Below are 27,460 nucleotides of genomic sequence, written 5' to 3'. Positions count from 1 at the left end.
CCAAGTCTGTGTGTACTCTGGGAGTTGTCTGCTCTGATGACTGCCTTTCCCTGGAGGCTGTTTTCCCTTTCCTTCTGGGTTTCACTTACACACTGGATGCTGGATTTCTGGAGAAGGCTGTAGGAGGTCTCTATCTGGGATTTTGGCACCCTTGATCTGCATGGCTCCTTCTTTCCAGATACTTCCATGAAGTTGGCTGCGGCTCCCAAACATCTATCTTCGGTCTTTTCAACTTAGTAAGATTGTTTGGCTCTTACGCTGAAGTCCAGGAAATTTCTGTAGGTAGACACTTGGCGAAGGATGGACCCTTCTCCATCTTTCCGCTTTTCTCAAGGAGAATGATCCTACACTTCCTGTTGTACAAACTCTGAAAGCGATTCTTTTGCTTAGTGTTCTGCTTCAGTGTTTTATTTAGTTTTCTAGCCACCTGCGACTGGATGGGAGTTCCAGATGCTTCTCTTCTGTAGCTCTTCTTCATGCACTGTCTGCTCTGAATAACATTTGCTCATGTCTCCCCAGGAAAAGCCACATACCACTTCTTAATGTAGCTTTGGCTATATTCTTAAAAATTATTTTTTAAATCTTTTTTGTGTGTATGTGGTTGACCTGCATGTATGTCAGTGGCCCACCTGCATGCAAATGCCTGTAGAGGCCAAAAGACGGCATCACATCCCCTGGAGCTAGAGTTGCAGACAGTTATAGGTACTTAATGTGGGTGCTGGGAATTGAACACGGGTCTTCTGGAAGAGCAGCCAGTGGTCTGAACCAATGAGCTGTCTCTCTAGACTCGTAAAGTATTTTGAGAGTGACTGTTACATAACACCTGGTTTTACTTTGTAATCAAAATCTTATTGTATTAAGAATTTAATTTCCATAAACAGTATTGCAATTGCACTTAACACGAATAAAGTCAGTGACTTTTTTTTCAATTTTTTTTTCTCTTTAAAACACACAGCCACTTAGGTGGTCATTGACACCCTCAAAAGTACTACAGTCTGTAGTTTGATAGCAATAAATATAGTTTTGGCTTTAATATGGACAAAACATTTGGCCTGATATTTATCTAAGAAATCTAAACTTTATAGAGTAGAAAACGAGACAGATTTTAGTATAATTAGAAAAAGGGCCACATACATATTAGAAACTAAGGAAATGTACATTTCTAGTTTATTTTTTCTTACTTGCTTCTGCATACCTTGTGTGATGGCTTTAAACGATTTACTCATGCAAATTATTTAAAATCATGTAAGAGGTTGGAGGTAGACTTTTTTTTAAAACCATAAGTCATTGCCCTTTTACTCAGCACCTAAAAGCAAACTGTGATGGAGCTAAAGAAATGAGGTTCAAGACCTCAGGAGGATGTGTACTGACAGGATTGAGATTAGAGTCACCTTAGGAAGGGTCCTATCAGACTTCCTACCCAAGGCTGAGGGTTTCCATCTTAGAGCCCTTGGAATGGTCCACTAAGGGACTTTCCCAAATGATCATGATGTAATTGTTAGGGCTAGAAGGGATTTTATAACCAGCAACATCATTCATTCATTCATTCATTCATTCATTCATTCTAGAGTTAATGACTTCGGTTTGGTGCCTAGGTGACTGAACTGCTTTCTGGCTGGAATGGAAGATGTAGTCCTGGTGTTCTCAAAACCATGATGCATTTTTCACAAATGAGGATGAGGAATGACTGCAGACATATGACCCTGGTCCAGCTTTTACAAGAAGGTGACTTGGGGTTTGGAAGCTGGTTGAGATACTTGGCTTTGAGCAAATATGAATTTCAAATGTTGGCTGGGGTGGGGGTCCTCATTATCCGTAAATTCATTATAACAATCCCTATAGTTATAAGGTTTCAGAATGCACAGGGAAGCCAACATCACAAGCAAGCAGAACTCATCAAAGCCTGAAAGTATTCACTAATGATCTAACCACTTGGGAAATGAGCACTTAGGCAAACAACCTTACCACTGGGGTATTGCTCAGTTCCCGAGTAAAACCCTTCTGTGGCTAGTCTCCTGCTGATGCTCAGATGTCACTCAGACACTCAAGAATGACATACAAGATGGAAGAATCCACGAAACTGAAGGAAGCACTGTTGGAATCACACCCAGGGTTTTGCCAAATGAGAGTCTGGCAAAGTTAACATGGTGAACAACCGGAGGAGGAAATTTTAGTCTAGGTAGAGTCAGGACATAGCTCAGCACCATACGAACAACTAAAGGAAAGTACTGAGAAAACAAATACCGTACAGTTATTTTTTCTACTTTCTTTATGACTGTATTGCAAAAGCCAGATGCAAAGCTAACTCACTGTCATGTATTTTATTTGAAAAAGACATCATTTCATGCAAATTATCTTTTTGAACTTTAGGAAGGCATCATTGTGATTTCAGCCTGGGTTTTAGTCAGTATAATATAAATTTATCATTCGTAAATTTTTGTTTTATTATTTAAGATAGTTCCTGTAAAACTGTTTTAATATTTAGTGTGAATTTTTGCTATTAATGGATTGACTTATTTATCTGCTCACCAATATAGACTGTGTGTATTTATAGTAAACAACATGACTTTTTTGGCATTTGGATGCATTGTAGAATGCCCAACTCAAATTGCAAGAGGTGCATTATCTCACATACTTATTTTTTGGTGGTGAGAACCAAAATGTATGCTCTGAGCAATATTTGAATATGCTTTACTAGGTATTTTTCTCATCACTGCCACTTGGCATAAAACAGCTCAACAAAGGAAGGGTCAAGTGAGACTTCTGTGTAGGAGCCCAAGGCAGGTGATCACAGTCAAGAGACAAAGAAACTCAGGTTATCATAGTTTTGCTTGTTTCCTGTTTTCTCTCTCCTTGTTCAGTCTAGGCTCTCAGCACCAGTTTAGAGTGGGTCTTCCTTCCTCAGTTAACCCTCTCTGGAAAGACCCTCACAGACATACCAAAGTGAGTGTCCTACATGATTGCAAATCCAACGACGTTGATATGAAGATTAGCCCTCCTGTGTGCGATGCATTTGTATATTTTGACCATTACCCGACTGTGTCACTGTAGCTTTGTATTAAAGGAGCTTGGTAGTTCAGCCTTTTAGTAAACTGAAGAAGAAAGGACTAAAATGAATATCTGCCTATAGACCAGATGCCTCAAGGAACCTCTGGCCCAACAGCACCTTCAGACCATTTTATGGTGAGAAAAGAGCAGTGCTGAAAATCCTAGGATGAAGGTCTTCCCACGGCAGCCCTGGGTTTTACAGCACTTGCTCATCTTTCTCCCTTCCTTGCGCGCCTCATGGTTCTGAGACATGTGGGTTGACAGTGACAGTCATCTTGGTAGTTGTTGCTGTGTTGTCCTGGAGCTTCCCACATGGGCAACCGAGTGTGAATTCTCATGCAGCCATCTTGGGGGTGCAGATAGAATCACTTGTCTTTTGTTCTGCATCTCCAGGGGTATGCTGGATCAAATGTTTTCCTCTTCTAAAAGGATGCTTGTATTTCTTTTTCTATTTATTTTCCCCATGACTCTTACACTTAAGTACCCTGGAGGTGGTCTAAGTCCTAAGGGTCAGTTTTAACCTGTGTATGTAGGTCAAGGATTGGAGATTCTATGATTCTGTTCAGGCGGCCCCAGTTTTCAGATTGTGGCCCCCTCCAAAATGAAATGTCATTGCTCTTGTGACTCTAGAAGATGAGATATATGCAGTGAGGAGGGCTCTCCAGACACAGCCCTCACAGTTCACCAGAACTAAGACAAATGCATTCCTTTATAACTTTCCAAGTCTGTGAAACTACGCTGCAGCATGATTCGTGTTATTTCTCTGGGTGGTATCGTGTTGAAAATGGCCACTGTGATGAAATGTGTCTTTGTGCAAGACTTCAAGGGTGGTGGGTTTTTTTTTTTCATCTAGATATGCCAGGATTTGATGACCCTACAGATGCAGATCCTAGAGCAGTGGTTCTCAACCTTCCTAATGCTGTGACCCCCTTAATACAGTTCCTCATGTTGTACTGACCCCCCAACCACAAAATTATTTTTCTTGCTACTTTATAATGGTAATTTTGCTACTGTTATGAATCTGTGTTTTTCGATGCTTTTAGGCGGCCCATGTTATTCTCTGACATCCCCAAAGGGGTCGTGGCCCACAAACCGAGAACCACTGTCCTAGAGTGTTCTCTGTACAGGAAAAGCTATGTATATCTGGAGTCCCTGCAGCCTCTGCTGTACACTGCCAGAACGCCATCTCTGTCCTGTCCGCCCCCCCCCCCTCCTCTGTCCACTGCATGCAGGAGTTGAGCCAGGACCTCCAGCCCTAGCCCACTATTTAACCTTAATGGTGGTCTGCAGCCTGGAACCTTTGGGCTTTCCTCATACCAGGAGATTTTAGGTAGATGTGTTAGATAACTTCTCAACAAAATGAAATCTGGAAAAGGACATTAATGCAAATGTGTCTTTTGCATCTCAGGAAAGAAAAAAAAAAAAAAAAAAGAACTGGATCCAAAATAATTTCTGTAAGAGGGGAACAGAGAGAGAGAGAGAGAGAGGTAGGGGGGAGGGAGAGATATCTTGGAGCAAGGTGCCTAGAATGGAGAGCAGGCTACTTGAAGACTCCCCCTTTAACTCCATAACACTTCTGTGACGCTCACCCACACTGACTGAGAACTGCCACATGCTTCCCCTGAGCTGTTAAATATACCTCACTACACACTGACTTTTTTTTTTTTTTTTTTTTAATCTTTGGATCCGCCTCAGTTCTCAGCACATATTAAGCATTCAGGGAATATTTGTCGAGTTAAACAAGTAAAAAGAAATGTCCCGACCTGATTGGATGGAGAACTCTACCCAAAGGCAAAAGAGAAAAAAAACAGGAGGTGGGGGTGGGGTGGGGAGTGGCGAGCTCTCGCCCGCCGCAGGTAAACATGAGTGTTGGGAGTGGTGAATGTTGGATTTGTAGATGAATTAAGGCATTTGATAACCTTGTAAATAGACTACTGTGTATTTATATAAACGACACACTTAGCTTGTAGTTTGAAGGAGCTAAAATAACTGTGCGAAAAATGAAAAGAGCCCCATCAGTCAAATGGTTGTTTTGCCTACGTGAAAGTCAAACAACCAATGGGGAATGATTTTTTTTTCTTCTTCTTCTTCTTCTCTGAATTGACGCTTTGTTCCATCACGGAGCTCTGCAGTGCAAGCTCCCCGACTCAAGACACTGTTGACTGTTCCAGGGCTCCAGCCAGCTTTCTGCAGGCCCCTGTGTGAGGAGTGGGTGGAGAGTGGAGCAAAACACTTTTCCTAAGCCATGCTGCTGGCTCAGTAACAAGCTGCGAAAGTGACTGGCTGGAGTTGAGTCAACAGTGCTATTAGGTTAGTGTGTCTGTTTCCAGGACATTAAAGAGAGAGAGAAATAGGGAGGATGGACAGGGAGATGGCCACGTGTTATCACATTTTTATGTTTTTGTTAGTTTTGAGGCAGGAACCCTGTGGCCTCCAACTCAACATGTAGCTGAGAATGACCTTCAACTCCTGCTCTGTTCTTCTGTCTCCCAGCCCTGGGATGACTGGCACTGTGAAGCCGTTTCTGGCTTTCACGTTGAACTTAGAGACAATTCTAGTTCTTTAGTTGTAGAAGAGTACACATGTACATATGAACTACTTAAAGACACCTGGAAGCAGGGCAGGGAAGACATCTCAGCAGGGAGGAGCACCAGCTGCTCTTTCAGAAGTCGTAGGTTCAATTCTCAACACCCAAATGACAACTTAACAACTATCTGCAATGCCACTTACACAGGATGCAGTACCTTCCTCTGGCCTCCGTGGGCACCTGACACACACATGTACAGACATACATGCAAGACATCCATACTTATAAAATAAGAAATAATTTTTTAAAAATCTTGGAAGTTTAAATAATGGCTCCCCAAACATGTCCAGGCGGCAACCCCAGTCATCTGTGAACACACTGTGGTACATAGAAGTGAGAATTCTGGCGGCCAATTAAACTGAGGGTTTGAGGCAGGAGCTTATCGTGGATTATTGGGGTGCCCCACTGTGATCATGTGGCCTTTATACAAGGGAGGCAGCAGGAGAAACCAACAAAGCTATGGGCAGGAGCTGGCAGGGGTGGGGAGGGTGGGGGCGGGGTGGGAGGTTGGAGGGTGAGGGGGTTTACAGTCAGAGAGTCTGACTTGTTGCTGGCCTCTGAGACAGAGGACTAGGCCACAGGGCACAGATGGTCAGCAGTTTCTAGAAGCTGGGAAAGGTATTTTCCCAGAATGGCTGCAAAATAGCACAACCCCATTAACACCTTGATTTGAAACTTTCTGACCTGAGCAGTGGGATGCCTTTGTGTCACTTTGTGTAATTGTTACAGTGGCAGTGGAGAACTGATACTGACTCTTTCAGTCCCTCAGCAGAGAATTCTCCAAATCAGCTGCATGAATATAGTCTAGTAGGAATGTCATTTATTTTAGCATGAAATGATATTAAAAAGACAGAAAACTTTAAGCCTTTTCAATTATCCTCTCTGAAAAGGAAAAAGTAGTATTTGTGTGTGTGTGTGTGTGTGTGTGTGCCGTGGACTAGTTCCGTAGTCGAGGAAGAATTCAAATAACGCAGGGCAGGGCCTGGTTCCCCTTGCTGTTGACTTTGTTTTGCAGGAGTTGTCTTGAGTTTTGAAAGCCTGCTTTGACAGGGTCTGTTTAGTTGAACTTAGGCACTGTAATTCACTGATACACTTTACTGAACACAAGAAAAACACAAATGTCAGGATGTGCTTTAATTGAGAGCAGGGGCTGCTCTCAAACCTTCCCTTGGGCCCTGCTGGAAATACCCCTGCCCTGTGTAGTGGCTAAACACACAGGGAGATTGAACGTTATAAATTCGTAATTATGAAAGACATTTTCATAATTTAGAACCTCAAAACCGACCCGCAGACATCCACAAGGCAGACTTGCTTCTGGAATATTCTTTCAGAGTGGTCTCAGAGCCTTTCGTGTTGAAAGCTCTTACGTGGGAACACGTATCAAGCCTCTGCCAGAATTTCCATTTCTTACTAGCGTGATAAGGAAGAAATCGCAGGCAGCCACTCGATAAAAAAGCGTTGAAGTGCCTAGGGAGAGCGCTACAAGGCGGGATGGATTCCTCTCCGCTGAACAGTGGAACGAAGAGGGGCGCAAGCTAGTTAACGGGCTGCCGACTTTAGAATGATGCCTTTGTGGAGGAGATCATCATCTAGCTGAAAAAGCTTGATTATCTCAGTAAGGTCGGAGCAGGGCAGAAGCTCAGAGACGCTGACACTTCGGGCGGCCTCCGGGCTATTGTGTTGGCTGTCCTCCAGTTGTCTTCCGTTCTGTGGACAAAGGGCAGTCCCCTCGCTTGCCGTGGGACAGTCTCTATCTTCCCAGCTCTGTCAGGGACTCAGTGTACCTTTCACAGTGCTCAAAACTCCAGCACTAAAGATTAGGGTTAGAGTCCCTTCCAGCTGCAAGGACAGAACTCGGTGTATTTCCTATTACAACACAGTGTTCAGTCAACCTACCCATCTCCTGAGACTTGCTTAACAGAGAGGACCATGTGCTCTTGTGTTCTCTGTGCCTTAGTAAAACATGTCTCATAGATGCTTATGAAATTTTCACTGACTGAATGAACCATGAGCATCGTTTTGCTAATTTTGGAGCAAAGCCCTTTTCATTCTTTTTTTCTTTGACCTGCTTTTTCCTGACTTCTCCTCCTCTAGTTTCTTGGATTACAGCACATTTGGTGATTTGGATGAGAAACGTCCCCATAGGCTCACGTGTTTGAACACTTGGTCCCTGGTTGGCGATGCTGTTGGCGATGCTATGGGACCTTTAGGAGGCAGAGCCTTGCCAGAGGAAGTGCATGACTAGGGGAGAGAAGGCTTTTAGAGTTCATAGCCTGGTCCTACCTCATCTGTTCTGCCTTCTCTGTGTGTGGTGGAAGAGGTGGCCTCTGAGCTTTCTGCCCTGGCTGCCTGTGCGATGCTTCCACGCCCCCATGCCACCCCTCAGCCGCCCCCCACTGCCCCTATTTTGGACTAGAAGACAAAGTAAACTTTCTTGCTCAGTTGTTTTACATCATGGTATTTTAGCACAACAGACGTAGCTTGAGGCCGTATGACTTCAAATGAGCACTAGAGGGATCAGGGCCATGAATGACACCTGGAGAGACACCTCTTCTTCTGTCCCACCTCCTCAGCATCTTTACAAAGCCTTCCATGTAAAGCCCCTGTCTCTAGCACCAGTTCCCAACCTACTCTCTCTCTGGGCAAAAGCCAGGGTTCTTCTGACTGCTCTCTGAGAGCACTGATGTGGCCTTGGTCATATTCTTAGAGTTTGCAACACACAACTAAAACCAGGGTGGCTCAAACAACAGAAGTTTACTCTTCCAGGCCTGAAGTCAACAGGGCTGCTCTTGCTACGAAGGAAGAGAATCTGTTCTATGCCTTTCTCATAGCATCTGCTATCTGCTTGCAGCAATTGGTGGTCCTTGGCTTGTGCTACGTCTCCTCAATCTCTTCCTCTGTCTCCCCCCTGGTATTCTCTATGGGTGCTTGTGTCTCCCCTCGTATGCAGACACTAGCCTTGCTTTCTCCGGTCTGTCCTCATCCTAACTTATATTTTATTTATATCTGAAGGCACTCTGTTTCCAAACAAGGTCACATTCATAGTTTCCAAGGCTTAAACACAAAGCATATTGTTTTGAGGATCACAGCTCAGCTGGTATCAGGCCTTTCTCCAGTTCAGCTTGCTTAGCCTAGGGTGCATTCGAGGTAGCACCTGGCCACAGTGACTATTTTGTCAGCCCTGACTGAGGTAAAAGTAGAAAGAAAAGTGTGTCAACCCATCCCCATGGCAAAAATGGCCATGAGAATTAGTTTTTCCTGAGAGAAGGCTTGTTTGGGAAGTTTCCATCCATGGTTAGGCCTGTGGTACGGTAGCACATTAAGGCAAGAGTTTAACATGAAGGGAAAGTGCTTACCTCATCACTAACTAGGCAGTAAAAACAGAGAAAGAGGAAAGGGCCAAGGTCCCACAACCGCCTTAGAGGGCACGCCTTCAAAGACCGAAGTCCCTGCCAAGAGACCACTCCCTACTCAGGCTCCTCCACTGTCAAATTGTGTAGCAGGCTAGGGATGGAGAGGCAACACACAGGTTACTGGGAGACACTCAATCCACAGCATTCCTGCTCTTGCTATGCTTGTGGCAGGAGAGCACAAGAAGACCAACAGAACCAACAACTCTGGGCCCTGGGGGGTGGAGGTGCTGCAGAGACTGATGCACCAACCAAGGACCATGCATGGAGAGGACCTAGACTCCTTGCTTAGAGGTAGTTGATAGGCAGCACAGTCTCCTTGTGGGCCCCATAATAAGGGGAGTAGGGGGCTGCCTCTGACACGGACTCTGTTGCCCACTCCTTGATCACTTCCCCATGGTGGGGCAGCCTTGCCAGGCCACAGAGGAAGAGGAAGCAGGCAGTCCAGATGAGACTCGATGGGCTGGGGTCAGATGGTAGAGGTGGAGGGTTCCCCCTTTCTGAGGTCTAGGGGAGGGCAGAGGGAGAAAAAAGGTGGGAGAGCGGGACCAGGAGGAAACAATGGAGGGAGCTACAATCAGGATGTAAAGTGAATAAATTAAAAAAAAAATAATAACAATAAAGAAAGAATCACTAGCATCTGTGGACAGAAGGCTAATAAGCTAATATCCTTGGTCCTCATGGGGGCCACAGAAGAGGATTCCTGAATTCCACAGAACTAAGCTGGGTGGTCCACACTCTGCCCTCTGAGAATAGACTTCAGCCTGACTCTGAGTGGAACTTTCTTTTTACCTCAGAGAAAAAGTGACTTACTATCCCGACTCTCCAATTCCCAGTCCCCCACCTCCTCACTGTGGAGCCACTGTCAGCTTGCATCTTTTTGGACTTTTTTGAGTCAGCTTCTACCTTGTGACCATTAGATATTGACATATTGTTTGTCACGTTTCTTAGTTTTCATGCTTATTTGGGCTATGTGTCTGGCTCTCCTAGAAACTTATAAGCCCTATATGAAAGTAATAGGACCTTTGGGGCTAGGGTTTGTGTGTGTGTGTGTGTGTGTGTGTGTGTGTGTGTGTGTGTGTGTGTGTGTGTGTGTCGTAGTTGGGGGAGCATGGTACACTTTAATAGAAGACTCTCTAACCTAGATCTCCTTCTCTGCTCAAAATGGGAGCATTTGAAGCTTAGCTTCAGGAATGGGGCCACCCTGAGGCTCCCCTTTCTGGGATGTAGCTCATATCAGATTCGGGACCTGGTGGAGCTCAGAGACATGCTCAGCCTCCTACAGGAGCCTCTGTAGCTGTCGAGGTCTCGGCTGAGCCAGTGGGCAGGGGTTATGCTGTGCCTTGGACAATGCTGGACAGATGCCTTTTTTTTTTCTTTTAAGACTTATTTTTATTGTATGTTTATCTGTGTTTTGCCTGCATATATGTGTATGTGAGGGTGTTGGATCCCTTGGAACTGGAGTTACAGACAGTTGTCAGCTACCATGTGGATGCTGGGAATTGAACCTGGGTCTTCCGGAAGACCAGCCAGTACTCTTTTGTTTGTTTGTTTTTGCCTTTGTTTTTGTTTTTTCAAGACAGGGTTTCTCTGTGTAGCCTTGGCTGTCCTGGACTCGCTTTGTACACCAGGCTGGCCTCGAACTCACAGCGATCCACCTGCCTCTGCCTACCGAGCACTGCGATTAAAGGCGTGCGCCACCACACCCGGCCAGTACTCTTATATGCTGAGCCATCTCTCTTCTGGAGGCCTTTGTGGAGAGAGAGTCCTAACACATCAGTATGCTCAGCCCCGCCTCCACACCAGGAAGCTAGGGGAGCAGTGGGTTTATGCTTTCTTGTTTGCTCATTTTTTAAGCTGCTTCATGGTAAGCAGAGGCAGCCCACGCCGGGTTCATAGATCTTTGCGGAGTCTGTTCCAACTCCGAGATACAGCAGCCCCTCTGCAGGCATAAAAGAAGTCTCTTTGCTCATGTAGCTGATGTTGTAAGTACCACCCAGGGCTGCTTTCAGTCTTGGCAATGGATCAAAACTCTTTTCACCCTTATGCAGAGCGAGTCTTCCTGGTATATTTTAAGTTGGCAGACTGAGCAGAACCTACTCCCATTTCTGGATCTGAAGCGGCCAGAGGTAATTTGGCATCTCCCTCACCTTGCTTGGATCACAGCAGCTTCTGTAGCTCTTGCTACACAGGAAAGCGTGTTTACAATTGAGCCAGACATGGAAATTCAAGTTATAGCTCTGAGGGGAAATATGACACAGCTGTAACCTATAGATGTTGACATGTTTAAGTCGTTGATGGGGAAGAGTTTTTAATCTGCTCATTGTAAAGAAAGCTATTTGCAGCATTGTTCACATGTATCCCCGGTCCCTGACCCTACTCGCCAACCCCTGTGCCTCCAAAAGGAACCAGAATTTATAGTTTCAGACTACTAGAAACAGGTAGAGCATGGGGCACTTAACTTTTAAATTACATTTATTCAATTGTTGGTTGAGTAAATGATTTATGGGGAGGGGGTATGCATATGCATGCTGCAGCATGCATGTGGGGGTCAGAGGACAGCCCGAGGGGCTTGGTGCTCTCCTCTTCTACAATGTGGTAGAAAGTCCAAGGGATCAAACTCAGGCCATCAAGCTTGATGACAAATGTCCTCACCCACTGAGCCATCCTACCACCCCAAGCTCAGAATATTTAATGAAAGTAAGTGATAAAGGTTGGAAGAGTAACACCAAGATCTCACAGCCGTTATTATATCACCTCCTAGAGTGGCTCTGTTCAGCTTTCTGAGAGAAACAGAAAATAGAGGCAATAGCATGTACCGTCTCAGAATCTATCATATAGTTGGGAGGTGAGATAAGGGGAAATTACAGTAGTTCTCCTTTTCATGGGGGCAGCCTAGGTTCTAAGATCCAGGAGAAACTTCATGAGATAGGACCAAAGTTTCTGTATCAGTCAGACGTTTTGATCTCGTTGCACATCCTTAAGAGAGACAATTAGAGAGAAAGAGCTACGCATTTTGGATTGCAGTTTCGGAGGCATCAGCACAGTGGCTGGCTGTGTTGTTTCTGGCTGATGGTGGTACAGAACCTGATGGCAGGATGTGGCTGAGCAAGCTGCTTACCTCAGTGCAGCTGGGATGCAGAGGAGACATGAACACTCGCACAGCCATCTGCTTCCTCTAAATCGCCCCATGGCTGAAGTTTCTACCACCTCGGTATTCTATTAAATTACGGACCCATGTATGCGCTGATCTGCTCTGAAGGCAGATCTCTCATGGTCCAGTAGCACTTCAACATACGGGCATCAAGCCTTCAACACACAAGTCTTTTGAACACTTCATAAGCAAACCATAACATCTCTATAGACTATAAGTTTTCCCCTATACATATAGACCAACAATCTCAATTTTAATTTATTAATTAGGTACAATAATAAATTAATAATAGTAACCAATAATAAATGTAATATCAGTTGTAACAAAAGTTACATGAATGAGGAGCACTCACTCACCTTGTGATGCTGTAAAATGATGTAATGCCTACATGATGAGATGAAGGGGTAAATGACCTAGACTTTGTGATGAACAGTGAGGCACCTACATAAGGGTTACTTTAACATGAGTACTGTCATAACCTGTAGGCTTTGATATTTTTTAAACCTACTTTATTTGGGGTCCTTTAATGCATACACCTCCCTTCCAACCCATGGACCCTAGATCGGAGAGAAAGATGGCTAGTAGGGACGGGAGGGATAGACCTTTCTAGACTCAGTTCCTTGGGGGTGATCCCACTCTTTGTTGTCAGGATTTCAATAGCAAACACAACAGCAGGAAGAAGCAACAGCAGGAGGAACAGCAGGAACCACACACAGACTTTCCAAAGATTTCTCCAGGGCCTCTCTCTCTAGAAGCATCTCGAAAAGGGAGCAATGAGCAAGTAGGCAATGGGAAGTGATGCAAAAGTGATTGATCTTGATTATTTGGGCTACTTATACTTTCCCATAGTCTGAACAGGATGTTTTTCAACTGACGAAGAGTATTCCCCCCAACACGAGGCAGTTCCCTTTCTAATGGAAAAACATCAAGTGCCCTCTCACAGGACAGTGTTCAGTGGACAAACACCACACGCCCTCACACGAGGCAGCTTCACACCCCACACTTGGGATCAAAACAAAAACATGTTTATATCATCTATAATAACCTCCTTCATTGATCTGATGATAACTAAAATGGCTACCAAGTGACATCAATAAGCAGGCGGGTTATGATCCAAGACAAAGTTCATACACACGGCAAAGGGACGATTCATGTCCTGGGCACGACTAAATGGGACTATATAGAATTTCGTTATGGTATTTAAAATGTTGTGCAGTTTAAAGGATATTTGTTATTTCTAGAATTTCCCATTTATTTTCATCTATAATTGACTATGGGCAAATAGAATGATGAAAAGTAAAATTGAGAAGGGAGGGGGAACTCTAGCATGTAGTATCAACAGCATCTATTAGCTTATTAATTATTAATTAATTTTTGAGACAGGGTCTCATTGTAACCAAGATTGGCCTTGAACCGCTGAGCCTCCTGCTTTTACCTCCTAACTGCTGGGACCACAGGCGTGTACCACCGTGCCCAGCTTTTAAGTGATATTTTAAAGGAGACCCATTTTACAGTAATCTTCATGAAGAGTGATTAGTCTGCATTGCTGTTCCTTTAGCCCACGATGGTCTGAGACATAGGATTTAACCAGGGAAGTGAGTAGGAAGTTGGTAAGGGAAGGGAAGGGAGGATTTCCAGATAGAAAGTGGAGAGAGAAAATGGATGCGCTTGGGATATATCAATGTTAGGCAAGTTATATAAAACTTAGGCATTCATTCTTTGTATTTTACAAATATTTTGCAAGAAACAGGATAGAAATCTGTTTGTAGCCTGAGCATTGTAACAACTGCTGACCATAGGCTCACTTACAGCAGGGGCATTCAAATGCACGCTTTATTGGAAAAACTTTCAAATACAATATTGCACACAGCTATGCTATGATTAAAAACTATTTAAAAACCAGAATTTTAAAGACTGATTCTTAAAGAATTTCTCCAATAGGACTTTTTATATCTTTTTTTTTTAACCACAAAGAAAATACTTCTTTTTGCTCAAAGTGGTTGGATCATCTCATATGAAAAGAGTTCTCAATGAGAAAACAGTCACATAACTATACTCCTTTATTCCTGCACACTTTAATTCACTAGTGGAAATGCTGATAGCAGAGAGAGAGCTTCGCCAAGCCCCTCCGTCCAAAAAGCAGAACTTCAGAGTGCCGCCTTCCATTAAGAATGCTGGCAGTGGGGCTGGAGAGATGTCTCAGTGGTTAAGAGTGCCGCCTGCTCTTCCAGAGGTCCTGAGTTCAATTCCCAGCAACCACATGGTGGCTCACAACCATCTATAATGCGATCTGATGCCCTCTTCTGGCTTATAGGAGTACCTGTAGGCAGAACACTGTATACATAATAATGAATAAATAAATCTTTAAAAAAAATGCTGGCAGATCTACGCCAAAGGACTTCCATTTGCTTATGAAGGCTCACTAGGGATAGAGTATGTGTATTCTTTCCTCAGACGTGTACTACTGGCTTTTAGGATGAAGGTCTCACATGGATCCCCGAGTCCCTGAAGCTTGCTCAGCATCCACTATCCTCCTTGGTCATCTTGCAAATGGTCCACACACCACTCGTTAGCCACAGAAAGTGAGGGCTATAAATGGTGCTTCGGAGGTAGTTGTAACTGCCCTCCTGATGTCTCCAGAAACAGCTGCCATGGTTGTATGGCACAGAGATGACTCAGTGGGGTCCACCTACACCCAGAAGGCATTTTAGACAATTCCCCCCCCCCCAAAGCTCAGGCTGGTCAGGTTCAGTGCTCTGCCCTGACCCTGACATTTTAGGAGGGCACAAGATCACTGAGTTACACAGCTCCCTAAAATGGAAGCCCAAACCCAGAAGTTCATTTTTCATGGCTGAATACACCCATTGTGCACTTGTGTGTGTGCGTCTCTACTGCTCTAGGGGATGCTGTAAAAGGCCTGTTTGTATATGCTAATTGAAAGGATTGAGTGTGGCAGAACTGCTGGTTCTGGGGAAACAAGGATCAAGAAGCCAAGTTATTCAGGGCTCAGCGAAAAGAGCCTGGAGACTCGGCCGGCAGGCATGTGTGGGAGAAGCTGGGAAGAGGTGACCAGAAGTAGTAAGAGACAAGCCACAGAGAAAGAGGGATTGAGGGCGTAGAAGCATCAGTGCTCAGAGGCTTTCAGTAGAGATGGGGTGATGGGGGAAGAGAGGAGACCCTCTCTGTGCAGATGGGTTTGCCCATGTACCATCTGGACTCCTCCCCTCCTCCCTTTCCTCCTCTCCCACAATGCATTGTGCTTCGTGTAGTCATTGTATCTTTCAATTGGTGTGTTGGGTTACTTTAACCTCTGGGGCCTTGCTGTTGCTGGAGGGTCTGCCTCTCCCAGGGCTAGCTAATTCCTACAGCTAGGAAAGTCCTCCTCTAAGAGCCTGGTTTCCCACTCTAAAGGAACCAACCCAGAGCTCGCATTCCAGCAAGCTCTTTTTTTATCAGGCTGTCAGCTTGCGGCCATCATCCAACTTTGCTGATCACTCCAGGACAAAGGGCACAGAAAACTGGGAAGAGGCACTGCAGTGACTCAGACTATCCAGTCCCTGCCTGGTCAGCTTCTTGCCACAGAAACCACCATACTGGCTTCTGTTTACAGCACCTTCTTGTCCATCTATCTCTTGACTGACCCTTCTCAGGGCATAGGGTGATCCACCTCCTGGGAACCCAGACTTCCTTAAGAGCTTGTTTTCAGATCTCAAGATCTTCTGGCCATATCACTCCTAAATAATGACCTCTCATGAGACAGGACCCTACCCGAGGCACATGTCCACCCTTCCAAGTCCCTTTATTGCTATCTTCTCCTTGCGTTTCCCACTAGAGACTTTCTCCAGTGCATAAACCTAGATGAAACTAAGCTGAAGATGACCTCAGAGCTAATGGGCAACAAAGGTACCTGATGGAGCCTCTGGAATGGATAAAGTAAATGCTGAAAATCTGCATTCTCAGGCATCCCGTGATTGAACCAGAAATACAGCCTCAGTGAAACTCATAAATAGGTTTGAGATTACTTGGCCCATGTCAAGGAGCTTGACCGTGGTCTCACTCACCACTAGCAGAATGGCAGATATAAGGTGTAGATTTAGGTCACGTGGTCTTGGAGCCCATGCTTGCCCATGGTGGTGTCTACTACAGTTGAAAAAGCCTGTTGGGGAGCCAGGTAACCCCACTCATGAGCTCTGGCTCTGCCAATATTAGTCATGTGACTTTAGGATCTCTGTAATGAGTGTGGTCAATACATACTCACTTTATCCATCCCTGATATAAGTATGGCACTGAGGATCAAATGAGATTGATTTCGGACTAGATAAGACAATGGTTATGAAAACACTGAGCACTGTGACTGGTAAATAAATGGGTGGTAGATAAGTATTAGTGTCCTTTTTTATTCTTAAGCAAGGTATAGCTAGTCACTGTGATGTTCTGCTCTGGCTTTCCCACAGCTGCTCGTACATGGGTCAAGTCAAGAACCTGGACAATCTATCACTAGCAAAGACTTCACTTCTGAGTAGGACTACCATCAGAGCTGACATCCAGTCAGTGTTGGTCCATTCTGTATTGCCAAAACAAAGTGCTTGAGACTAGGTACTTCATGAGAAAAAGAGGTTGATTTAGTTTATAGTTTTAGAGACTGAAAGTTGAAGAGTGGGTAGATCCATTTTTTTTTTCCAGCATCTGGTGAGGACCTGCAGGCCCCATCCTAACATGGCAGATGTCTCATAGGGTGGAAACACGTGAAAATGCCAAGCGATAGCCACAGGCGGGAGAGATCAAGAGCTGATAACAGGCCGTACCAACTTGCTGTCATAGCAACCAATCCAGTCCCAGGAGATGAACCCATGGGTTCTTTCTGCGGGGGTAACCTACGTGACCTAGTTATTTTCTATCAGCCCCACCAGGCTCTACCCCTTGAAGGTCCCACCATCTCTCAGTACTGTTCAACTAGAGGCCAAGCTTCCTTTGGGGACAGGCATCTCTAGATGACTTCAGAATGTATGCTCTGGTGCACCCCTTAGTTGTGATAATAGGGACCTGTGTCCACCCAGGTTGGGAGTTTGATGTTTCTCAGCCTCCTCTACTGAGCATCTCCCTGATATTGGCAAAGCATCTTGGTTTCTCTGCAGGATGCTTGACCCAGGGCAGACTTTCAAACCTCTACTGCAGGACTGTGGCTGTTGTCTATGCTGACCAGTCAGTGCCTGTTCTGTTCTTGTCAAGCATACAAAATGTGACCATCAGTGCAAGGCTCTCAGCTGTCAATCACCAGCCTAGGGCCAGTAAACGCAGGGTGTGGATGCCAGGTCTTCTGACAGCCTACTGAGGGGAGGGGAGGGGAGGGGGGAACCGACCCTCATCCTGTCTCTCCTCTCCCCTTCCCTCCCCTTTCCCTCCTTTCTCTCCTCCCCTCTTTTCCTTCCTGTGACTTCCTGGTAACATTTTCCAGACCTTTAGCAAAACTGAAAATGTCCAAGTGAATGAAAATATTATTCCAAAATGGAGCCAAGAGATGAAAAAAAATTCACTTTTCTATGGCTTACGTTAAATTGCCTGTGGACTCTGAACCATGACTGCTAGCAGCAGCAATAAGGGGATGTTCTTGAAAACACCATGCTACAAACTTCATCTGTCATGAGGCCACCTAGCCCCATTCACACTTCCTGTCAGCCTGCAGACTGCCGCCTTTGGTTTGATCTTTTGGGAACACGGCTGCAGTCTCCCATGAGCTTGGCCACAATGCTGGGAGGCATCTTAACGATCACATTTGAGCTGTCACCATGCAGCACAGTCAAGTTACTTTGGAGTTGTTGCCAAGCTTCATCCATTTTGTTGTGGGCCCTTGAGAGGTAACTTCTGAGCTTTGTCAGGCTTGACTAAGGATTTTTTTTTTTTAAGGAGCCGCTATTTGGCACTCTATGTATGTTCAGAAAGAAAGATCAACAGTTTTTCCAAAAGTTTATGTCTCAAGATTGAGGTAGATGGTGGTCATTAAAATAATTTTGTCAGTGCCCCAGGGGCAGAGACAGAAGAACTATAAAATTGAGGCCGTCCTGAGCTACTTATAGAGACTCTGTCTTTAAAACGTTTTCTGTCATCAAATAAAGTTTAGAACACAGACTTGGGTGGTTAACCAGGTGTTTGATGTGGGGTTGTTGGGGGTTTTTCAACAGTGTACTGTAAATGCCAAACAACCAGTTTTCTGGAGGAAAACTCTACTTGGAGTATCAGCTGATCTCTGTGGTATAAACACGCCCACTGTGGATGGTTTCTAGTCATCAGTGTGGTACTGATGATGGCGAGATGGGCAGCGATGCCTAGCAATGTGCCATTATCCAGCACATCCAGGCAGGGATGACAAGTACAATAGACGGAGATGTAGGAGCATATGCCTGTTAGCTGTCTGTTACTGTAACAAAATGCCAGACACTGTCAACTTAACCGCAGGAAAAGTCAATTTCAAGTCACAGTTTTGGAGCTTTTAGTCTATGGTTGAGGGCTTTCATTGTTTGGGGGGTTTGTCAGGAAGAAAACTTGTTCAGCTCATGGCTAGGAATAACAGAAAGAAGAAGAAGAAAATAGGCCGTACACCTCTTTGAGGACATGTCTTTAATGACCTAGAACCTCTTCCTAGGCTCTACTTCTTAAGGGTTCTGTGACACTTCCCAGTAACACTGCACACAGAGACCAGATGTACCTAACCTCTTGATGTTATCAGCCTCAAAGTTTACACCTGAGAACCAAGAAATCAAGTCACCAAAAGCAACTGTGTAATAGCTCCATAATGTTTTAAGTCAGTTTCTGGTTTTGTGTTGGGCTACATTCACAGCTGTCCTCAGCTGTATGTGTGCAGGCCTTTGGGATCTGGGGCCTTGAGATCTGAGCTACTGCAGCATAGAATTGCAAACTTTAGGAGTTAGCTGTTTTCCATAATTATTATCTTGGTTTCTAACAGAATGCATTTATTGTAAATTTATGTAATGTAACATTCAATAATAAGTGTGTGTAGCAGTTGGCTCACAAAAATCCCTCAAAATTTTAACAACTGATTTTTGCAGGCTGGAACTAGTCTTTCCAGCACACCAACTGCTTATGATCCCCTAAAGAGTTGAGTGGGTGGGAGCATGTTAAGTGGTACTCTACAAAATTACTTGAGCCAGGACCTTTCTTCAGGTAGTATTTTATAGGACGTGTGCTCTGCAGAGAACACTTCAGTAATTGCTGCTCTGCCCAACTTGGTCATTTCTTCTCTCTCATTTTTCTTTGTTTTCAAAGCTCCTGTGTTTTCTCTGACTGCTCCCTGGGAGCTCAGCATACCGCACTCCTACTAACTTCAACTCCATAAAGATTTATTGGGCTCCTGTTATGTGCAAAATGTTACACTAGTACTACCGAGACTTCGAGATGACTATAACTTACCTCCCACCTTTGAGGGGCAAATGCACAAAGAACTACAGTGGAGAGCAGCGTATGGCTAGGACGGAGGAGAGCTATAAATAATAGCTTCCCAAGGTCAAAATAAACAACATCAACAACAACAAATCGCATCCAGTTGCAAAGGGTTATGGTAGGAGATACTCAGTCTAAAGGGGGCCTGGAAGTTGGCTGAGCCTCCTGCGTTACACTGGAAGAGGAAAAGGAAGAGTGGCCAATGTCTGTGCGTGCTACTCAAGGAGGCCTCTACTCGCACATGCCTGGCTTCATCCAGCAGACCCACTGAGAGGCTCCAAAAAGCCCATCTTTTCCAAAGCTTACATGATGTTACCTTGAACCAGCCAGAGCGCTTGCTCAGATATTAGTTCCTGACTTATGTTGATCCTTCTCGGAGTCTTCTGCTCGTGCCATTGGTTGACTTTTCCCTGGGATTGTGTTTTTGTTTCTCTACTGGTTTGAAGAGGGCTTGGAGCAGTCTGTCTTGCTTGTTACAGATAGCTGCAGTGCTTTCTCCTAGACTAGCTCCCCTCTCTTAAATGTGTCCTTGCCAACTCCCAGAGGCAATGCGGAGTTGATCACAGGGTCTCCCCAATCTCACTCTCCTGGTGTGGCTTTGGTGAAGAAAGTTCTCCAACTTACATCTAGTCCCCACCTATGATCAGGATGCCTAGAACTTCTACATTTTAGCAGTGTTCGGAATGAACACACACTAAAAACTACTCTTTTCCTTGATAAAATATGTAATTTTTTTGCCGTTTATTTTCTGTATTCATATCCTTTTTTCATCCGAGTACTCTAGAATTCAATGCAGCTTTCTTACACCATTAAAATATGGCCCACAGAATCAACTGAACAAGGATCATAGAGGCTATGGTTGTGTGGCTTGGTGTTCTTGTGGTATTCCTGACAGTGCGTGTGGAGGCCGCCTCTGACTCTCTAGCCTGCTCTTGGGACCCTTTTCCTCCTACAGGGTCATATAGGCCATATGAGGGTGTGCCTAGTGTTATTATAACTCATGCTATGTTTGGTTGATATCCCTGGGAGGCCTGCTCTTTTCTGAAGGGAAATGGAGGAGTAGGTCTGGGGGAGACAAGAGGCAGGGGAGGAGCTGAGAGGAGTAGAGGGACGGGAAACTGCTGTTGGGATGGAATATATGAGAGAAGAATAAAAAGTAGGAAGAAAGAAGGAAGGAAGGAAGAAAAAAGAAAAAAGAAAGAAAAGAAATCCCAGATAAATTCTCATAGTGGGTTAGGGTAACTACAAATAGAGCCGTTAGCTCAGGCTGGTCATGGTTAACTTTGGGGGTAGGATGGAGCTTTCATTTAAGAGACATCACAGATGCAATAGTGAGTCCCATTTCTCAGTCATCACTAGTATTTTTGTTTGTTTCTTTTTTTGTCCCAGGAATAATAAAACCTCACAAAGGTCATGAAGAAGCCCATGTAAGCTTTGTAACCGTTCCATTTATTTTTACTTTTGTGGGCTGTCTTAGCCAATTTTATGCCGCTACAACAAAATGCTTGACACCATGTAATTTATAAGAGACAGAAATTCACTTCTCATAGCTTTGGCGACTGGGAAGGACAAGGCCAAAATGTTTATCGGGATGTGTGTCTGGTGAGGTTTGCTCTGTTCCTGAGATGGTTGCTGTTTCCTTTGAGGGAAGGGACCCTGTTGCTCCATGTTGAAGAAGGGACAGGAGAATAAGAAAGCATTCCTTTCAACCTTGGCTTATTTGCTTCTTTTCTCTCCTCACTCCTGTGAACAGAGGCCTCATAACGCAATGGCCTCCCAAAGACCTCCTTTCTTCATACCACCACAATAGGAACTACATTTTAACATGAATTTTTTTTTTTTGTAGCAGAGAAAAACATTCAAATTGTAGAATGTGGCTGGGTTAGTTCAGTCGCATGTATAAAACCCTGGGTTTGGTCCTCAGCACTGTATAAACCAGGCATAAAGACACTTGCCTGTTTTCCTAGCACTTGGGAGAGGAAGGCAGGAATTTCAAAAGCTAATGATCATTTTCGGTTGCATGGTAAGTTTGGGACATATCACAACACCCTTTGTTAAAAAAACAGAACACCTCAGTAATAACACGACACACACACACACACACACACACACACACACACACACACACACACACACACACACACACACACCAAAAAAAAAAAAAGCACAAAAACAACCACAGAATGAGTCACTTAAACTTCAGCCATTGGCTGGTCACTTACATGACTTGGTAATTGATGAAAATTGATAATTTTACTGGCCTTCTCCTAGAATTGCATAATCTTCCATGAAATCATAATTTTGCACTGCATTCTTGAAACAGGCTGAGAAGCCACAGGATGAAAGCGACGAGGAGAGTGGGTTTGGAAGAGGTGGACCTGTTGAAGCCATCTTCCTGAGGTCTGGAAGCAAGGAAGGACCTGGCAGTGGACATTCTTGGAATTCGAAGGCTCGCGAGAGAGCGTCAGAGCAGGCGGCTTCACAGCCCCCATTTCCAGATTTGATTTATGTTATGTTCAAACAAAATATCTTGCTTCCTGAGTGCTGCCTTTGGCTTCCCTTCACCACAGTAGCAGTCTTTCTTCCAAAGCCATCAAGAAGAATTTGCTCGGTGGTCAAACAGCCATGAAGTTCTAGTGTTGTGCAACACTCTCCAGCAAAGAAGGTTGCCTGCAGAAAGCCCAGAGACGGCTATGGGAAAAAAGAAACTGAATAAATGTACCAGGGTCAGTACAACTCATCCACTGTCTGGCATTTCAGCCTAGTTCAAAGGGAGCAGCCAGAATCCCAAATAATTCTCAGTTGTTGCTGTTTAGGATTTACTTGTTTTGTATTTATGTATACATGTGTATATACCCACATGAGTTTATGTGCATAATGTATGTGCATATCACAGGGTCCAGAAGAGGGTGCTGGATATGGAGTTGGAGTTCCAGGGACTTTTAAACTGCTGATGTGGGTTCTGGGAACCAAACTTGGGTCCTCCGGAAGAGAAGGCTGTGCTCTTAACTGGTGACCCATCTCTTCAGCCCCGAGTTCTCAGTCTTTTGAGACTATATTATTGTGTTAACTCCTCCGTGCTTCCAAAGCCCTTTGGCCACGTTTTCATTAATGTGTTTATCACATCCTGTTTACACTTATCTATTCATCTTTTCAAATAGCCTTGAATTTCTTTGAGGGCTGAGATAAAATTCTTCATTTTTATACTTTCAAAGCCAAATGCAATGCCTGTGTACCACAAGCATTACATACTGGCTGATGAATAAAGGCATAAGTCAGTGCCCGAAGCCTGCTCATAACCTTATCATACAGTTACATGATCTGCTGAGGGCTGAGGGTGTATCTTTGTTGGTAGAATGTTTGCTTAGCACACATGAAACCCCGTGTACACACAAATACCAGACATGATGGCACACATCTATAATCCCAGCGTTTATGAAGTAAAAACAGAAGAATCAGGATTCAAGATCCTTCTAGATTTTGCTGGTTGAACTACTGTCGTCTCAGGAGCAAAATTGTGTTCCCCAGACAAGGACACTGCTAAGCTTAGGCGGCATTCAGAACGCAGACTAGACCTGGAGGTGCAGAGATGAGCTTCCAGAACTGACGGTAGTGGGGACTTGCGGTGTGCACCCCTTTTGTAGCCACAGGATGACCCCGATGCTTAAGGCACCTTGGCTGAATTACTTGCCACTGAAGGAGTCTGACTAGAATGTACGTTTTTGTGTGTTGGCACAATCCTGGTCAGTGTTTTGCAGAGGCCGGAAAGACCGTCAGTGACCCACCTGAGCAATTTTTACCTTACTCAGAAGCACGGAAACTGTGTGAGATGGTTGCTGCTGTTGGCAAACACACACATCAATGTCACAGCTTTAATCTTCATTTCGTATTTTGTGACAACCACTAGGAAGGACGCGGCGGCAACAGCTGTGTGTTCCGGTGCAGACCACCTTCTCGACCCTAAGGGGTTTTCTAAGCACTTGGATTTGCTAAGTGTGGAAGTATTCCCCTGCCTTCCATTCATTTGTTCCATCTTTTTTGAGACGAGGTCTCCCTTTATCCTAGGCTGGCCTACTACCAGCTGCGTAGCCTAAACAGCCCTTTAATTCCAGCCTCCTAAGTGGTGGGGTAACAGGTACCCAGCACTAGCCATGACTTAAATCAGTGGTTCTCAACCTGTGGCTCTCAACCCCTTCCACAGGATTTGCATATTACATATCCCGCATATCAAATATTTACATTCTGATTCATAACAGTAGCAAAATTACACCGTAACACTGTATTAAAGGGTTGCAGTGTTAGGAAGGTTGAGAACTACTATCTTTTTTTTTATTTTTATTTTTAATTTTATTTATTTATTCAGATTACAACTTACTTGTTATCCCATCACTTGTAGCCTCTCATTCCTCCCTCCCTCCTGCTTTCACCCTATTCCCCTCTCCTAGGTCTATGATCGAGAGGGACCTCCTCTCCCACTATATGGTCATAGTGGGAGTCAAGTCTCATCTTGGTATCCTGCTTATTCTTTCTTTGAGTGCCATCAGGCCTCCCCACCAAGGGGAGGTGGTCAAATATGGAGCATCAGAGTTCATGTCAAAGTCAGTCCCCACTCTCCACATAACTGTGGAGAATGTCCTGTCCATTGGGTAGATCAGAGTAGGGGTTCGATGTTTACAAACTATTGATTAGTGCAATTGTTTGAGCAGATTCCCCTGGGCCCCGATCCACCCATCTCGATGTTCTTCTTGTAGGTTTCTAGGACCCTCTGGGTCCTTCTATTTCCCCATCTCCTATATTTCTCTCACCTAGAGTCTCAGTAGGATGACCTCACATCTATCTCAATCTCCTGGTAAGTGAAGACTTTCATGGGGCGTGCCTTTTGGGCTAGTGCCCAATTATAAGTGAGTATATACCATGTGAGTCTTTCTGCTTCTGGGTTAACTCACTCAGTATGATCATTTCTAGTTCAGTCCATTTGTCCACAAATTTCGGGATTTCCTTGTTTTTAATAACTGAGTAATATTCCATAGTGTAAATGCACCACCGTTTCTTTATCCATTCTTCAACTGAGGGACATTTAGGTTGTTTCCAGGTTCTGGCTATTATGAATAAGGCTGCTATGAACATGGTAGAGCATATGTCCTTGTTGTGTGATGGAGCATTTTCTGGGTATATTCCAAGGAGTTGAGTAGCTGGGTCTTGAGGAAGCTCTATTTCCAGTTTTCTGAGAAAGCACCAGATAGATTTCCAAAATGGCTGTACTAATTTGCATTCCCACCAGCAATGAAGGAGTGTTTCTCTTTCTCCACATCCTTGCCAGCATGTGGTGTCACTTGAATTTTTGATCTTAGTAATTTTAGTGGGTGTAAGATGGAATCTCAGAGTCATTTTGATTTGCATTTTTCTGATGACTAAAGACATTGAACATTTCTTTTAAGTGTTTCTCAGCCATTCGATATTCCTCTGTTGAGAATTCTCTGTTTAGGTCTGAGCCCCATTTCTCAATTGGGTTATTTGGTTTGGTGGTGTTTAATTTCTTGAGTTCTTTATGTATTTTGGATATTAGACCTTTGTCAGGTGAAGGGTTGGTGAAGATCTTTTCCCAGTCCTTTCTGATTGCGACAACTTGGATAAGCATCCTTCTAACGTAGCAGTTTAGGTCACCTCCTGAAACTTGGTGTCTTAAGAGTGATGTTGCAGTGGGAGCTTTGAAAGTATGGTGGCCCCATTTGATGCCTGTTGAAAACCAAGTCCTGGGATTATTTTTAAACTGTGTGACTGTAGAGACGAAGGTCCCCATCCAGACATCTTGGGCTGAGATGCCTTGGTCCTAACCCCTTATTGGAATTCCTGTCTTAGATGAAGGCATGCGGGTTTTGAAGGATTTATTCGTGGCAACACTTTAGTTTTCTGAGAGAAGCTGCTATTTAGAAAATGCAGAAGGCATCTGGAGCCCAGCCTGGTAAATAAGTTGAGAAATCTGACTTTTTAATCTCACTCATATGTGATCGGAATTGAAGAGACTGATTTTCTGATGCCTTTCACAAGCTGTATGTGAGAGCAGTTCCAAAGCCTGGACTCCACAGACTCAGATGTGTATCTCTAATAACAGAATAAGCATGGAATCTAAGAAGGCAATTGCCTTAAACAGGACCTTTTGTTTTGTTTTGTTATTTTTATTCTTTATTAAAAATCTCATGGGGACTGGTGATGCAGCTCATTTGGTAGAGAGCCTAAGTTCACAAAAGCCTAAGTTCTAACCCCAGTACCATATAAAACAGGCCTGGTGGCTCACACTTGGTAATCTTAGCACTTGGGAGGTAGGGACAGCAGGATCAGGGGTTCAAAGCCATCATCATCTACAAAGGGGGTTCAAAGCCAGCCTGGGATACATGAGACCCTGTCTCAAAAAAAAATTCCAAGTGGTCTTTAATTGCCTCTTCCTGGGCAGTGCCTGTACAGTATCTGGAGCTCAGTTTGGCTGAGTTTGTCACTTTGTTTACCTGGACCAGAGACCCTGACAGATATTTGAGTTTGAGTTCATCACCATGATCCTTTGGGATAGGGCAATGTCAGTACCTTGATTTCCTCATTAACTATATTTTTACTGGACTTAAGTCGTGAGCCTCAACTTTGCTTGCTAGGTTCTAGCTTCCTACACATTGAGCTGAGAGTAGCTTAAAGCTGGGGGAAAAAAAAAGAAAAAGGAAAAGAAAATGCTGATATGCTTAAAAGAAAGAACCCAATAAGCCAGACAAACAAACCTCAGGGAATTTTAACCAAGAAATGATAGCCAAATAATTGCTGCAGCCAGCCAAAATACTGAATATTTTATTTGAAATGAAACTATATTTTTAGTCTTTGCTTGTGCTTGTTGGCATACTGCTATAATAATAAATTTAACCATTCGTTTAAAAAGAAGAAGAGATGGAGGAGATCTTTTCTGCAAGTTTTTCTGAGCCTCAAAGGAGGCAGAAATGGGTGTCAAACAAGTGATCATCTTAAACGTTGGATGAACATAAGAAGGATAAGAAATATCTACTGTTAGGGCCAGTGAGATGGCTCAGTGGGTAAAGACTTGTTGCCAAGCCTGCCAGCGTGACGTTGATCCCTAGGAACTACAGCATGGAAGGAGGGAACTAAGTCCTACAAGTTGTCCTCTGCCTTCCAAATGTGCTCTATGGAACTACTCCAAATACACGTGCACGCATACACACACACACACACACACACACACACACACACACACACACACACAATATCTACACTCTGATGACACACTTCTAAGACAACTATTGGCTTCTGTGAGGCCCTTCCCAGAACAAAAAAAGGGGAACTAAAGAATACAACATGTATTTTGAATATTTTTTTTTAAATTAAAGCAACATGTATAGCAATCTTTGACTACCTGGAGATATTAACTTCCAAGAAGAAAATTAAAAAACTACCCATATCACCATGATTCAGAAAAAAAGCACTGTTAAAAGTTAATGTGTTTTTTCTCTTATAATTTAAATGCTGTATAGGCATATATTCTCTAAGATATAGTTGGAATGTACGTATCATTTCATATTTTCATTTTTCCCCCTCATTTATTATGTTAGTGGTTGCTGAAAGATTATTTTTAGAGGTTGCTTAATAACCAATATGAGTAGAATAGAAAGTTATCATTAGAATTTCTACTGTTGAATGTGTGATCTTTTACTAGTTATACATGACCATAATGAAAGTATTTCTAGGTAATATTTTACGCCCTGTTATTATGATTGATGTGTGTGCCTTCTGGGAAATGGAATTCCTAGGTCA

At 44.0% G+C, this 27,460-nt stretch overlaps 1 protein-coding gene across 1 annotated transcript in view; it reads left to right on the top strand.

The window, feature by feature from the left end:
* LOC311595122 (uncharacterized protein) overlaps positions 1 to 27,460 on the top strand; it is a 144,825-nt gene that overhangs the window by 49,320 nt on the left and 68,045 nt on the right. The gene's annotated exons all lie outside the window — the stretch shown is intronic.

Source organism: Acomys minous, assembly GCF_964271855.1.
Source record: "Acomys minous genome assembly, chromosome: 3".
Classification (NCBI taxonomy): Eukaryota; Metazoa; Chordata; class Mammalia; order Rodentia; family Muridae; genus Acomys; species Acomys minous.
This window is presented reverse-complemented; position numbering and strand designations above follow the sequence as displayed.